Raw genomic sequence first — 13,082 nt, 5'->3', positions numbered from 1 at the left:
AATATGTTGCATAGGTATATTCACTAGAATATGCACCTTTGCTGCAAAAGAGACCCTCTTGGCTTAAGCAGAAGAAGTTTCTTTGTTTCTTTCTGTTACTGAGTCTATGATTCTCAGTTGAGGATGGGAGGGTGGGGTAGGGGTGGCTCTGTTCATGGAGGCCCAGACTCCCCAGACCCTCAGTCTTGTTCTGCCTTCCTGATAATGTGCTGTTCTTGAAACTTCATCTGCAGATTCAAGATGGTCATGACCCTGCCTGCAGCAGAACTCATGGGGAGGAAACAAGGGGCAAAGGTGGGCCCACCTGCTCCCTTTAACTGCATGCCCAGGGAATTGCATACTGCATTCTCTTCGTCTCCCACTGGCCAGAACCCAGTCCAGTCAGCACATCTAGCTGCAAGATAGACCAGAAATGCAGTCATTCCCTGGGGAGCATGCTCTCTTCATGTGAGCAGAAGGAAGGAGTTGATGAAATGTTGGAGTTGATGATGAAGTTGAAGGCAAAGGAGTTGATGAAGGAGTTGATGAAGATGCCCGACTTGCCAGGAAGCCATCCTAGATCCCCATAGTGAGAATATGCCTCCCAATGCTCTTCCCTGCAGCACGCTAGCCACTGTGTGCCGGGACATGGTTAGCAGGGAATGTGTCTGGCTTCCCCTGACCCCGGGCCTCCTGCAGGCAAACGAGGAATCCCACAGAGGCAGGACCTGGAGTTGGGGACCAACAGAAGCCAGGAATTTCAGGAACCCTGCGGCTGCCGGAGTCTGTTCATTCAGCTCCTGAGTGAGCAACCCACAGGCTGGTTAAGGGAGAAGGTATCAAGCCTGTGTTCGTTTTCTAGTCCTGCCTTACGAAATGACCACAAAGCCAGAATTTTAAAGTAACACCCATTTATTATGCTATAGTGTAGGTCAGAAGTCCAGCCGGGCTTCACTGAGCTCTCTGCTTAGGGTTTTACAAGAGCAAAATCCTATGTGCTGTCTGATGGGGCTCTCATTTGGAGCCTGTGGTAAGAATCTTCAAATCCCCCTCCTGCTCCAAATCTCTGATTCCTCCTCCGTGATGAGTGGAGAACATTCTCTGCTTTTTTTTTTAAGGTATATTTATTTATTCATGAGAGACACAGACTGAGAGAGAGAGGCAGAGACACAGGCAGAGGAAGAAGCAGGCTCTTCGCAGGAAGCCTGATGCGGGACTTGATCCCGGATCCCGGGATCACGACCTGAGCCAAAGGCAGGCGCCCAACCGCTAAGCCACCCATGCGTCCCCATCCTCTGCTTTCAAAAGGCTCCTATGACTAGTTTAGACACACCTGCCCATAATCTCCTTCTGTCAAATAACAGAATTCTGGAAACTGTATCTTATATCTACAGGACTCACCGACGCCCCAAGGGCTGGGGAGTATGTGAGAGTGAGCGTCACTGGGCACCATGCTTAGAAATCCACCTACTACAGAGGCCAAACCTGACAGCCAAAGGTGAAGAACCAGGTGAGCCCAGAAATAGGCCTCTGGGAACTGCTGTGGGGCAAAGGAGGTCAGGGCACAGAGTTCAGAACAATGTGTGGTCTGGGGTGGCATCAAATAGCAGTCAGCTGGGCCTCAGCAGGGAGTGAGACCGACCTGTCCAACTCTCCAGATCCAGGGCAGACCGGAGTGCTTCAGCTCCAAGGATGGCCTTCAGAAGTTCTAATAAAGGTCTTACATTTGGAGGCATTATTTTGGGAATGTGTGCATTTTGTGGGGGGAGAGGATTTACAACCTTTATTAGATTCTCCAAGGCATTAAAGAAAAAAAAAGAAAGAAAAAGAACTGAGCATTGAATTAATACCCTATTCCTATGGCTAGGTAGCAGTGTGCTTCAGTGACCTAGCTAAGTACCACCTGTGGACATGGATGAGTCAACTTTTTTAAATGTCCAGAGCCTTACATTCATAAGTTTGGTTCTTGCTGGAAACCGAGATCTTGTCAGGCTGCTGACAGCACCTAGATCAGAGTGTGCACTGGTATAGGTCTGTGATTGGACCTATGTCACATTGGAAACCCTTGTCTCTCCACAACCCTCAGGACAGAACCCAAACTTCTCTTCCCCAGCACGCCTGCTGTGTTCTGAATGTTTGTATACCCCAAACCTCAGGTTGCAATCCTGACTCCCAGGATGATGATATTAGGAGGTGGGACCTGTGGGAGGTGCTTAGATGATGAGGGTGGAGCCCTCCCAAGTGGGATTAGTTTCCTTACAAAGGAGGCCAGAGAGAGCTCTGGCCCTTCCATTATGTGAGGACACAGCAAAAAGGCGCCCATCTAGGAAAGAACTTCTCACCAGCAACCTAGGGCTGCCAGTGTTTGATCTCTGACTTCCCAGCTTCTAGAACTGTGGGAAATAAATTTCTGTTCTTTACAAACCACCCAGTTTATGGGTTTTTTGTTATAGCAGACTCTCTATACCTTCTGCTGGGCCCCGGAGCCCCGGCCTGGCCTCTGGCCTGGCATTTACCAGAGCACGGCATCGATGCTGTCTCCCTGTTGGTCCATGTCCCCAGCAGACCACAAGCGCTGTCTAGGAAAAGCCCAAGTTCCCTGGCACCTTGCCAGTGCTGGACCCAGAGCAGGTGCTCAAGTTGTGGGAAGGAGGAACAAATCAGCACGTAGCAAATCTGATGCTCTGCATTTGAACTCATCCTGGCAAAGAGAAGTTTCTATTAGATCTTGTTCTGGGAGGAGGACATTTAGAGATTAGGGCCCTAAAGTTGAAACGTCAGAGTCCCTGAAAAACTAGATTTCCCTTCTAGCTGTTGAAGAGAGAAGGCAAGGGCTGGGCAGTGTGGACTTTGACTTCAGGATGGAGCAGTGACTCATAAAGCCAGGCCACTTAGAACAGAACCATCAGCCCTACAGCAGGTAGGTGTGGGACAAATGTGCAGATGAAGCTTTGAGGTAGTGGCTCCAAAGATAAGATCACCTCTGCCCCAACTCTGTTCCTGACTCTGCCCAGGAACTGAGCCAGATACCCACCCTGGGTGAGATCTGTGAGGTCATTTAGACCAACTTCCCACCCCAAGAGAGACAAATTGAGGGTCAGAAAGGAGGTGGCCTGCCCAGAGTCACGCACAGAGTCACAAACTGGGCCCCTGTTTGGGCAGGGACCACACCCCTGCACCATGTTGCTCTGTGACCACAAGACTAGGAAAGAGGAGTGAACCAACCCCCTGACTTCCAGCAGGAAGGAAAGAACTCAGGAGGGGCTGCAACAACAATATTTATTCTTTATTTTCCTCCAGGGGTACAGTGTCACCCAGGGACTGGTCCCTCCCTGCATCTGCCTGGTGGGCGGGGCTCCACCTGGCCCTCTTCTCTGCAGGTGGAGAGGTGGAAAACTAGTACAAACCCACCATGCGGGACATGAGGACAGATCCAGCGATGCTCAGGATGACCTTGGATGACAGTGAGAGGCCAGCCGCTCCTGGGGGAGAAGCAGAGGGTGAGCAGAATGGGAAGGGCAGAACCGGAGCAGCTCCATGGGACAAAACCATGAGGTCAAAGACCCCAAGGCCCCTCAGGAAGATCTGAGGCCCAGAGACCTCAGCAGGCACCCTGCTATTCCCCCAAAGCCCTCCTTTAGGAGGGCAGCTGCCTGCAGCCCCGTGGCACTCACTCCAAAGGAGAAACCCAGAACTGGGAGCTGGGAGTTGTCAGTCTTTGGGCAAGAAAGCTGAGCTGCGGTGGGGGCTTGGGGGTGGGGGAGTAGGGGGGATCCTCAAGGAACCCAGCCAACCCGCTCTGGTAGCCAACCTGAAGCCAGCATACCCGGGGCCAGGGCTCCTTCCCTGCCCCCTACACCTCCCAGAGAGCACAGGGAGGGTGACACAAAGGAGCAGAGACTGAAGGTCAGTGAGACTCAGATCTGGGCTAGGTCCTGAGACTCCTGTCCTCCTGGCCCTGCAAAGCAAGGCCTGCCAGGGACACTTACCCACGGATTGCAGCGTAGCCACCAGGCTGCCAGTGGCGACTCCACCCCCGTTGGCAATGGCAGCTGAGGACTTCATCTTGGCCACCAGCAAGGAGGTGGCGATTCCTGCCGGGGGAAGCCCATAGAGCCCAACACCGTGGGCACAGCCACCACGGGCAGGCTGTGGACAGGGAGGAGCTGGGTTAAGAGGAGGGCTCAGGGAAAAGGAGCCCCCCACAGTCAGGCTTGGGGGTGCCTAGACCTGGGGGTGAACTCTGAACTCAGGAGAGACTCTGGGCATGCCATGAGTCAAGAGGAGAATAACTAGGGGATCCCTGGGTGGCTCAGCGGTTTAGCACCTTCCTTCGGCCCAGGGCGTGATCCCGGGGTCCCGGGATCGAGTCCCGCATTGGGCTCCCTGCATGGAGCCTGCTTTTCCCTCTGCCTCTCTGCCTCTCTCTCTCTCTCTCTCTCTCTGTATCTTTCATGAATAAATACATAAAAATCTTAAAAAAAAGAAATAAGAGGAGAATAACTAGGTGGGGAAGGTGGAGGGAAGGGCCTGTGAGGTGAGTAGGAACAGGGCCTATGGGCCCTGTGGCCTCTGATCTGCTGCCACAGGACCTTCCTTGGAAAGTCGCTTGTCTCCTGGGGCTCAGATTTGTCTTAGTGAGACTCCACAGGATCAAGGAGAGGTGCGTAAGCTTCTGGGCTTAATACCAGGGGACTAGTGTAAGTAAGGGGCACATTCCAAACTCTGCTTGCATCCCAACTCTGGGGCTCCGTGGTGTCACCACAGAGCGCAGAAGCCACCAGACGCGGGGGCACTGAGTCAGCGGTGTCTCTTCCGAGCATCTGCTATGTTCAAACTCCATGCGCGTCTCATCTTATGCAACATTCACAATTAACACTGAATGGGCAATATTGGCCCATTTTTCACGGGAGGAAACAGGAGCTCAAAAGAGTTCAAAGACACACACGAGGTCACAGAGTGAACGCCCTGCAAAGAGGGATGGGGTCCCTACGGGGACTCCTCCATGTGGAGTTTCCATGACACTCCTCGTTCCAAGCGTCTCGTCTGTTTCCAGTATCTGGCTTCCTGCCCATCTCCATCGATCCACCTCTTTCCCATCATCTGCATGAGTCCAGGGCAGACCTGGGCCTGGATGAGGATGGTTGCCACCCCCCCCCCCCCGCCAGGTCCCAGGCTCAGGGGTCAGATAAGAACTTGAACCCCTTCTCTGGAGAGACTCACCTCCTCCTAACACAGCTGCCGCAATCTTGGCTAGAAACCAAAAGAACATTCTGTGAGTGCATCCACACTGGCCTCCCTCCCCTTGGTTCCCTGAGCCTACAGCCCACCTATGGGGAGGGCATTGCCCATGTTGGGAAATGGGAAGAAATGACCTCACCTGATGCCTCTCTGCTTCATTCAGACAAGGGGGATTTGGGGGGGCAGGGAGCCCCGCAGCCCTGAGCTCGGTGAGGATTGCTTGGGGAGTCTGATTCCAGATGCAAATGACCTGCCCCAAAGGGATTTGCATGCCTTGACCTCCAGTTATCTGGAGACAGGGTTTGAGGCCCTTGTTCTAGAAAACCCGGTTATCACACAGTGTTTGCTTTGTTTTTTCAAACCTTCTGCAGATTGCGTGGTGGGGGCTGTTTGGGGGAGATGAGAAATTCTCTGTCTCTTTGTCTCTATCTTCCAAGTCTGATTTGTTTAAAAAAAAAAAAAAAAAAAAAAAAACAAGGGACACCTGGGTGGCTCAGCAGTGGACTGTCTGCCTTCAGCTCAGGGCGTGATCCCAGGGTCCTGGGATTGAGTCCCACCTTGGGCTCCCTGCATGGAGCCTGCTTCTCCCTCCACCTGTGTCTGTGCCTCTGTGTGTGTGTGTATGTGTGTGTGTCTCATGAATAAATACATAAAATCTTTAAAAAACAGACAAAAAACAAACACGTCCCTACGGATGTGGGAAAGCAGGCATGCTGCCGCCACACCCCTTCTTGGGTGCTTTAGGGCTTGGTGGTGTGGTCCAAGCAAAGGAACCAGGTTCCACGCTCCCTGAACATGGCTGTTAGTTCAGGGTCAGTGTTTTCTTAGTGGGAGGTTATGGAACTTTCTCCTATTGTCCAGCAAATCTTTCCAGAGAGCAATAAATCCTCATGGAGAGAGATGTGCTTTGTTTGGCACTGCCTGGCAAGTCCAGGTGAGCACTGTTGAACACCTGAATGCTACTTAAGAGCCAAGCTTGAATGAATCAATGCTCCAATTCTTGAGTCCTCACCAGCTGCCCCCTCCTCTGGGAAGCTGCTGCAGATGCGTCAGATCAGAACTTGGCACTGCTTCCCTGCTGCCACTAGCCAGCATCTAGGTGTGCCTGGGCTTGGCTCTCCAACCAACCACATGGGTGCCTGGGACGCAGGCAGAGAGGTCTTGGTCTGCTGCAGCCATAGAGGCCAGGACAGCAATAGAGAGCAAGAACTCAGCCAGCTCCCCAAGAGAGCCTCGGGGTGATAGAAAAGGAAATTAAAAGGTGAAAGCCAAACCCTGAGTGACCAGAGGCGCCACTTGGGTAGGGTAATGGAGTCAGAGACTCAAGAATCAAGAGCCTGGTTAGGAGGTATTTGGTGCTTGTCGTTACCGTTTGGCAGGAAAGGTGATGCCAGGCTGGCCAGCAGCTTTGGCCTATCTGGGTCCTAATGTACAGAGAAGACCCATGGGAAAGGGGTGCTGTTCCCCTGCTAGGCTGCTGTGCGGCTCCCCTTCTTGTCTCCCATGGGGAGGGTGGCCTGGTCTTTCCGAGCTGTCCAGAACCTGCTCTGTCCTGAAGTCTCCTCCCTTGACCAGCACCTCAGCCCTTTGGTTCTACTGCCTGTCCCAGGCTTGGGAGCAACCCCACTTCCCTGCCCAGGGTCCCCCTTGCCCAACATTCCCTCGTTTGTAAATCAGGGAGGATGATACCTTCCTCTAGGGTGGTTATGGCAATTAAAGCAATTGATAGAGGGCACCTGGGTGGCTCAGTGGTTGAGTGGCTGCCTTCAGCTCAGGGCGTGACCCTGGGGTCCTGGGATCGAGTTCCGAGTTCCGCATCAGCTCCCTGCAGGGAGCCTGCTTCTCCCTCTGCCTGTGTCTCTGCCTCTCTCTCTCTCTCTGTGTCTCTCATGAATAAATAAATATAATCTTTAAAAAAAATCGAGCAATTGATAAATGTCAAGTGCTAAGCACAATGACTAGGATGCCAGAGCATTTGATAAAATCTAGCTGTCCTAATTATTTTATGTATTGCTTATCAATAAGCTCAAGAGTCTTCTGTATTTCTGGCAAACAGGAAGGACCGCTGGCTGTGGCCCAAGCCTTAACTTTCTGGTCACTTCCATGTACCAAATGGGGGCCCAACAAGAAAGGGTGTCTGTTATCCAGGGCCAGTTACCTCCAAGTGGGGAACCGGTCAAGGCAGTGGCTGCAGGGGATCCCAAGCAGGCAAGCTTTCACTGTCCCCAGAAGGCACCCCAAGAAAGCCGTGGCTTGGCTCAGGGCAGCTAAGGAGGGCAAGGTGAGTCCTGATAAAGAACAGAGGGGGAGGGCACAGGGTCAGAGGTCAGAGGTCAGCAGTGGTCCTGGTCCCCCCATTCCATCCTGTGCTGCTGTTTATGCCTGGGAAGGTGGGAGGACCCTGGGTATCCACTTCAGGAGAGCTAAAGGTAAGTGGCAGTGTTTGCAACAACTGGAAGCAAGTATTAAATACTCACCTTGTGACACTGACAATTCCAAAAACATAGTTCTTGTGGAAAAAAGCAATAGAATGAGGTCGCAGCACACTATTCTGTATGTAAATTAAAATCCATGCAAACAAAAAGCCAACACCCATTTTGCAAAACTATAAATGAAAAACAAATATATATTTAGCAGATCCAAAAGGCTGACTTTGAGGGAGAGAGTTATTTGGCAGTAGTTTAAAAAAGAAAACCCCCAGGCCCCAAATGGTGTTAAGACCTCAAGTGCAAAGCAAGACTTCATACCTAAGCTGACTGCAGTGTCAGTCTCCCACGAATACAACCCTTAACCAGCCAACATGGGATTTCCCAGAGAGCACTAGGAAATTTACTGATGGGCCCCTTCCATTCCCCTTAGGAGGGTGAGCTTGCCTAAAACAATGGTTTCTCTGCTAATCATTGCTTTATTCCTGCTCTCTCTCTTTCTACCTTTAAAATTTTTTAATTTTCTGTAGCCCTTTGGAGCTCCCCTCTGCTTGCTAATTGGGATGCTGCCAAATTCATGAACGAGTAATAAAGACAATTCCATCTTTAAAAGCTACTCAGTTGAATTCTTGTTGCGGAACAGAGGCAAAGATGGTGAGAAACAGCGAGAATAAATAACTAAGACTGGAGAGGGAGGGACACCTGCATGGCTCAGTGGTTGAGGATCTGCCTTTGGCTCAAGTCGTGACCCTGGGATCCTGGGATTCAGTCCTGCATCAGCTCCCTGCGGGGAGCCTACCTCTCCCTCTGCCTGTCTCTGCCTCTCTCTGTGTGTCTCTCATGAAAAAATAAATAAAAATCTCAAAAAAAAAAAAAAAAGCCTGGAGAGGGAGCTCAAACTAATAAGCAAAGGGGTCCATGTTTCAGAATTTCGCTAACATCAGCGCTCTCACTCTGAGACCCAACTATGAAAGGCTGGTTGGACAGGACATGTAGATGAAAACCAAGGAGGTAAAGCTAGAAATGAGATTTGTTCCTCCTCATCCACCTCCTTGCCCCCCACCGGCCCCTCCGGACAGAAGTCCGACCAGGGCACTGCCACACGCTGTCCTGGTGGCTTTGGCCAGGCTCACTGCCATTACTTTGGACGCATCATCTTAGAACCCAGGGAAGAGGTTAAGGTGGCCACCTGGATGAATTCCATGGCACAGAAAGGGACAAGCAGCTATGGGAGTCAAATCTGCTGAGAGGGTTCTTAACAAAATTCAACCCAAGTAAATTTGAAGATCTAATTGGCTGTATTCATCGAATCACATGTTGGGCTGAAAGCAACATCTTCGTTTTGACCTCAGTATTCCTGTGTAATCAGATTAGGGTTCTCTTAGAGCTTATCTTTTAACTCAGGTGAAGCCTGGATGGGCAAAGCATCCCACGGTGGGAACCGAAACTACCTCCCACCCCCAGCAGTTAAGACCCTGAGACTGGCCCCAAGACAATGACCTTCACTGCCCATCTGCACTACAAACTGACCTTGTCCCACATTTTCCTTATATAAACCTGGAAATGGGGACACCAGTGTGGCTCAGTGGTTGTGCGTCTGCCTTCAGCTCAGGGCGTGATCCTGGGGTCCTGGGATTGGGTCCTGCATTGGGCTTCCCTCAGGGGGCCTGCTTCTCCCTCTGTCTATGTCTCTGCCTCTCTCTGTGTGTCTCTCATGATTAAATAAATAAAATATTTTTTAAAATTCTGCAGGGAGTTTCAAAGGCACCAGAATTAGGTAATAAGAGCCAGTTATGTTTTGAGATATATCCTATAGTCAAGCTGCTCTGGGTTCCTGTTCTCATGCCACCCCCTTGATGAGAAAACAAAGGTGAGAGAAAGGTAGTTTAAACTAAATCTCTTTACAGCTTATAGCCCGCTGATAGATCCCTGAAACGTGTACAGCATCATATTCCTCAAGGACTTCATGACTGCCTTAATGCCTTAGTGTTTATGGTTTCTTAAGGACCACAGGTAACCCTATCCTAAGAGCAGCTGGTTCCTCAAGGTCCTGGAAGCCCCGCTTCCAAATTCCTTAGAGACTTACACTATTTATTTCCCCCACTAATTAAAAACACCTAGAATCAGTCACTTGTCACAACCCCAGTGTAGCTCTTTCTGCCTACAGGTCCTGTCCCTGCGCTATTAAAAAACGAACAAACAAACAAACAAAATACAAAAACAAAACAGAAAAAACCCACCTTTTTATACAGTAAAACGTCTCAAGAATTCTTTCCTGACCTTTGGGCTCAACAATCCCATGTCATCCTCACTTAAGATAATGAGAATAAAGAGCTTACTCTCCCCATTTTATAGATGAGGAAATAACCACTTGCCCCAAGTCCAGCTGCTTCCAAAGCCTGGGCTTGGAACGACTCCAATTTGGTTCTTCCTAACACTTGTCTTTTTCCCCTGCTAGGCCACTTGCACCCAGGCTTGAACAAGGCTCACTGTCCCAGGGTCTCAGAGCCAAGGGGCAGGTGTAGACTCTTGACCCACCTGATGAGAAACAGAGTGTTCTGGGAGTGGTTCCACAGAGGCTTCCCTTGCACTCATGGGCCCACCACCCACCACCCACCACTCACCACTCACCACCGACCAGAGGTTGGAGGCCACAGGAAAGAGCAGCCCCTGCCCACCCCTCCCTGTCTTACCCAGAAGCAAATTTTGGGGGTAACAGACCCCAAGGTCTGAGCTTAAATGCGTTTCCGAAGATCTGACTGGATGTTTATAACAACCTCCTCTTGACTAGAGCACAGCCAACGGGATAGGTTTCGTTTACTGGAAACTGGAAATCAAAACTGTAGAAGAATTGTTACTCGGGTTTTGGCAACTGGATGTGGAGAGCAAGATGGAATGACTCACATCATGCAGGGATGTAGTCAGCCAAGGGTGCTGCCGCTAATATCAGTTATCAACGTCACCCGGCACAGCCTGATGACACACTCAGAACTGAGAACCAGCAGAGCCAGAGGTTGGCCAAGGTTCAAGACTGATTAAATCTCTTTAAAAGGGGAGGATTTTTGTTGCAAACCAGGAGACTTCTCAGACGCCCGTCCTTTCACGTCTGACCATATCAAAAAGGCAACTGCTGTCAAAGGCTCCACCTGGTTGATCTCTGAACATAACAGAGATCCTCCTCTGCTAGGACATACCAAGCAGTAAGGACCAGACAGAGGCCTCATCTCAACTGTGTGTTTATGGATTGATTTCACATTTGGTTCATTAGCTTCTTTTTCTCTTCCTTTTTTTTTTTTCTTAAGATTTATTTATTTGAGAAAGAGAGAGAGCATGAGAGCTCAAGAGGGCAAGCGCAGGGAGGGGTAGAGGGAGAGAGACAAAGAATCTTCAAGTAGATTCCCTGCTGAGCGTGAAGCCCAACACGGACACCGGGCTCGACCTGGGGGGTTTGACATGGGGCTCGATCCCATGACCCTGAGATCATGACCTAAACTGAAACCAAGAGTTGGACGATCAAGCCACTTAGCCACCCAGGTGCCCCTTGTTCATTAACTTCTTATCTCTTGTTGTATCTTGTTTGTGTCTTGTACTTTATGTGCCACGTAAGGAGCCAAGTTAAACACACAGTGAAGTTCATTGAGTTCAGAATCCTGAACCTGCTTTATAATTGCATTAACTTTGATTTGTGATTGAATAAAGTTGATATTGTGAAAAGACACACATGTGCTTCTTCATGGTTTACTTGTGACATGAAAGTTCTAGGCAAGGCTTTTTTTTTTTAAGATTTTATTTATTCATTCATGAGAGACACAGAGAGAGAGGCAGAGACACATGCAGGCTCCCTGCAGGAAGCCCGATGCGGGACTCAATCCCATGACCTGAGCCAAAGGCAGACAGACACTCAACCACTGAGCCACCCAGGTGTCCCTCTAGGCAAGGCTTTTATTGAGGCTTCTGCTCAAGTATCAAGGAGAGTACAAAGGAAAGGGTCCTTCAGGCTGGCTTCCTGAACAAAGTCCAGGGAAAGTGTTTAAGGAGGCCAAGGTGGGAAAGAAGTGACATCTATGCATGTAGGGGGAAGAGATACAAGGAGTTGGGTATGCAGATGCAGTGGACAGAACAGATTTGTCATGCATTGCATGTCTCATTAGTATGTTAAATCTCCATTCTTGGGTATGATTTTTAGCATTATAATGAAGGAAAAAGTTGGTGAAAAGTCAGCATTGGGGTCTACCTTAGTGCAGACTGGTTTGGCTGGGTCTTAGCCAGGCTTCACAGTGAGTTCCCTCTTTGGTAAGCATCCTGCTTCCACATTCCTACAAGATATGCTACTCAAAGGGCAGAGGGTTTCCACTATCAAAGAACACTGGGTGTTAGGATTGAGGGGATCCAAGTCCAGTCCTTGCTCTGTCTCAAAACCACCACTACTTTGAAGGCACCTCCACCCACTTCTGCCTCAAATTGTTTGAAAGTAAGGTAATCTATACAGGAGAAACCTTGACCTACAGCATGGAGCAAACTATGTTAACGTTCCTGCATGTAACTCTCAAACACAATCTAAAGCTTAAATTGTAATCAAGGTAATAACCAGTAATCAATCAACAATATTTAATGCTCTATAAGGAACTTTAAAAATGCAACTGTCGGGATCCCTGGGTGGCGCAGCGGTTTGGCGCCTGCCTTTGGCCCAGGGCGCGATCCTGGAGACCCGGGATCGAATCCCACATCGGGCTCCCGGTGCATGGAGCCTGCTTCTCCCTCCGCCTGTGTCTCTGCCTCTCTCTCTCTCTCTCTCTCTGTGACTATCATAAATAAATAAAAAAAAAATTAAAAAAAAAATGCAACTGTCACCAACTCAAAAGCAGGTGACAACCAAGCAACCACAACCAGGATAGACAGATAACCGTGCAACTGGAGCCTACAATTTCCTTTAAAGAATTTTAATTAACCTTTGTTTTATCTGCTTAAACTTTGAGGCTTACCTCTTCTTCCTTTCACCTTAAAAATCCCTTCCCTGTATGGAGGTGGTAAGATGTTATTTGGAACGTTAGCCCACCATCTTCTCAGCCAGTGGGCTTTCTCAAATAAATTGTATACCTTGCTTCAACAACTTATCACTCAACTTATTGAATGGTCGTGAGGTGGGCAGATCGATTGTGGGTTCAGTAATATTTTCGGGGGTACAGTTACTTTTCCTTAAGTAACTTTTATTTAAAATAATCAATATACCCCAGTGGCACATTTTGCAGTAGCCTGCCTTTGGCCCCTACACCAGTCAAGGGAAAAATCTAGTTATGATAGAGATGAGATTTGCTCACTGTATCCACCACCATCAATGAATATAAAATGCTTTGTCATTTAATTTGGGGATAGGATGTACTCTCTGCATAATAAGTCCATAAGAAATCTGATCAGTTATATACAACAAAAGGATAA

At 49.4% G+C, this 13,082-nt stretch overlaps 1 long non-coding RNA gene across 1 annotated transcript; it reads left to right on the top strand.

The window, feature by feature from the left end:
* Positions 1-300: 300 nt before the first annotated feature.
* On the top strand, positions 301-4,468 carry LOC140599414 (uncharacterized). Its single transcript, XR_012002299.1, has 3 exons — positions 301-1,233; positions 1,374-1,489; positions 3,280-4,468. It is a non-coding gene; the product is annotated as an uncharacterized lncRNA (long non-coding RNA).
* Positions 4,469-13,082: the final 8,614 nt, after the last annotated feature.

The sequence above is a fragment of the Vulpes vulpes genome, chromosome 6, assembly GCF_048418805.1.
Source record: "Vulpes vulpes isolate BD-2025 chromosome 6, VulVul3, whole genome shotgun sequence".
Classification (NCBI taxonomy): Eukaryota; Metazoa; Chordata; class Mammalia; order Carnivora; family Canidae; genus Vulpes; species Vulpes vulpes.
This window is presented reverse-complemented; position numbering and strand designations above follow the sequence as displayed.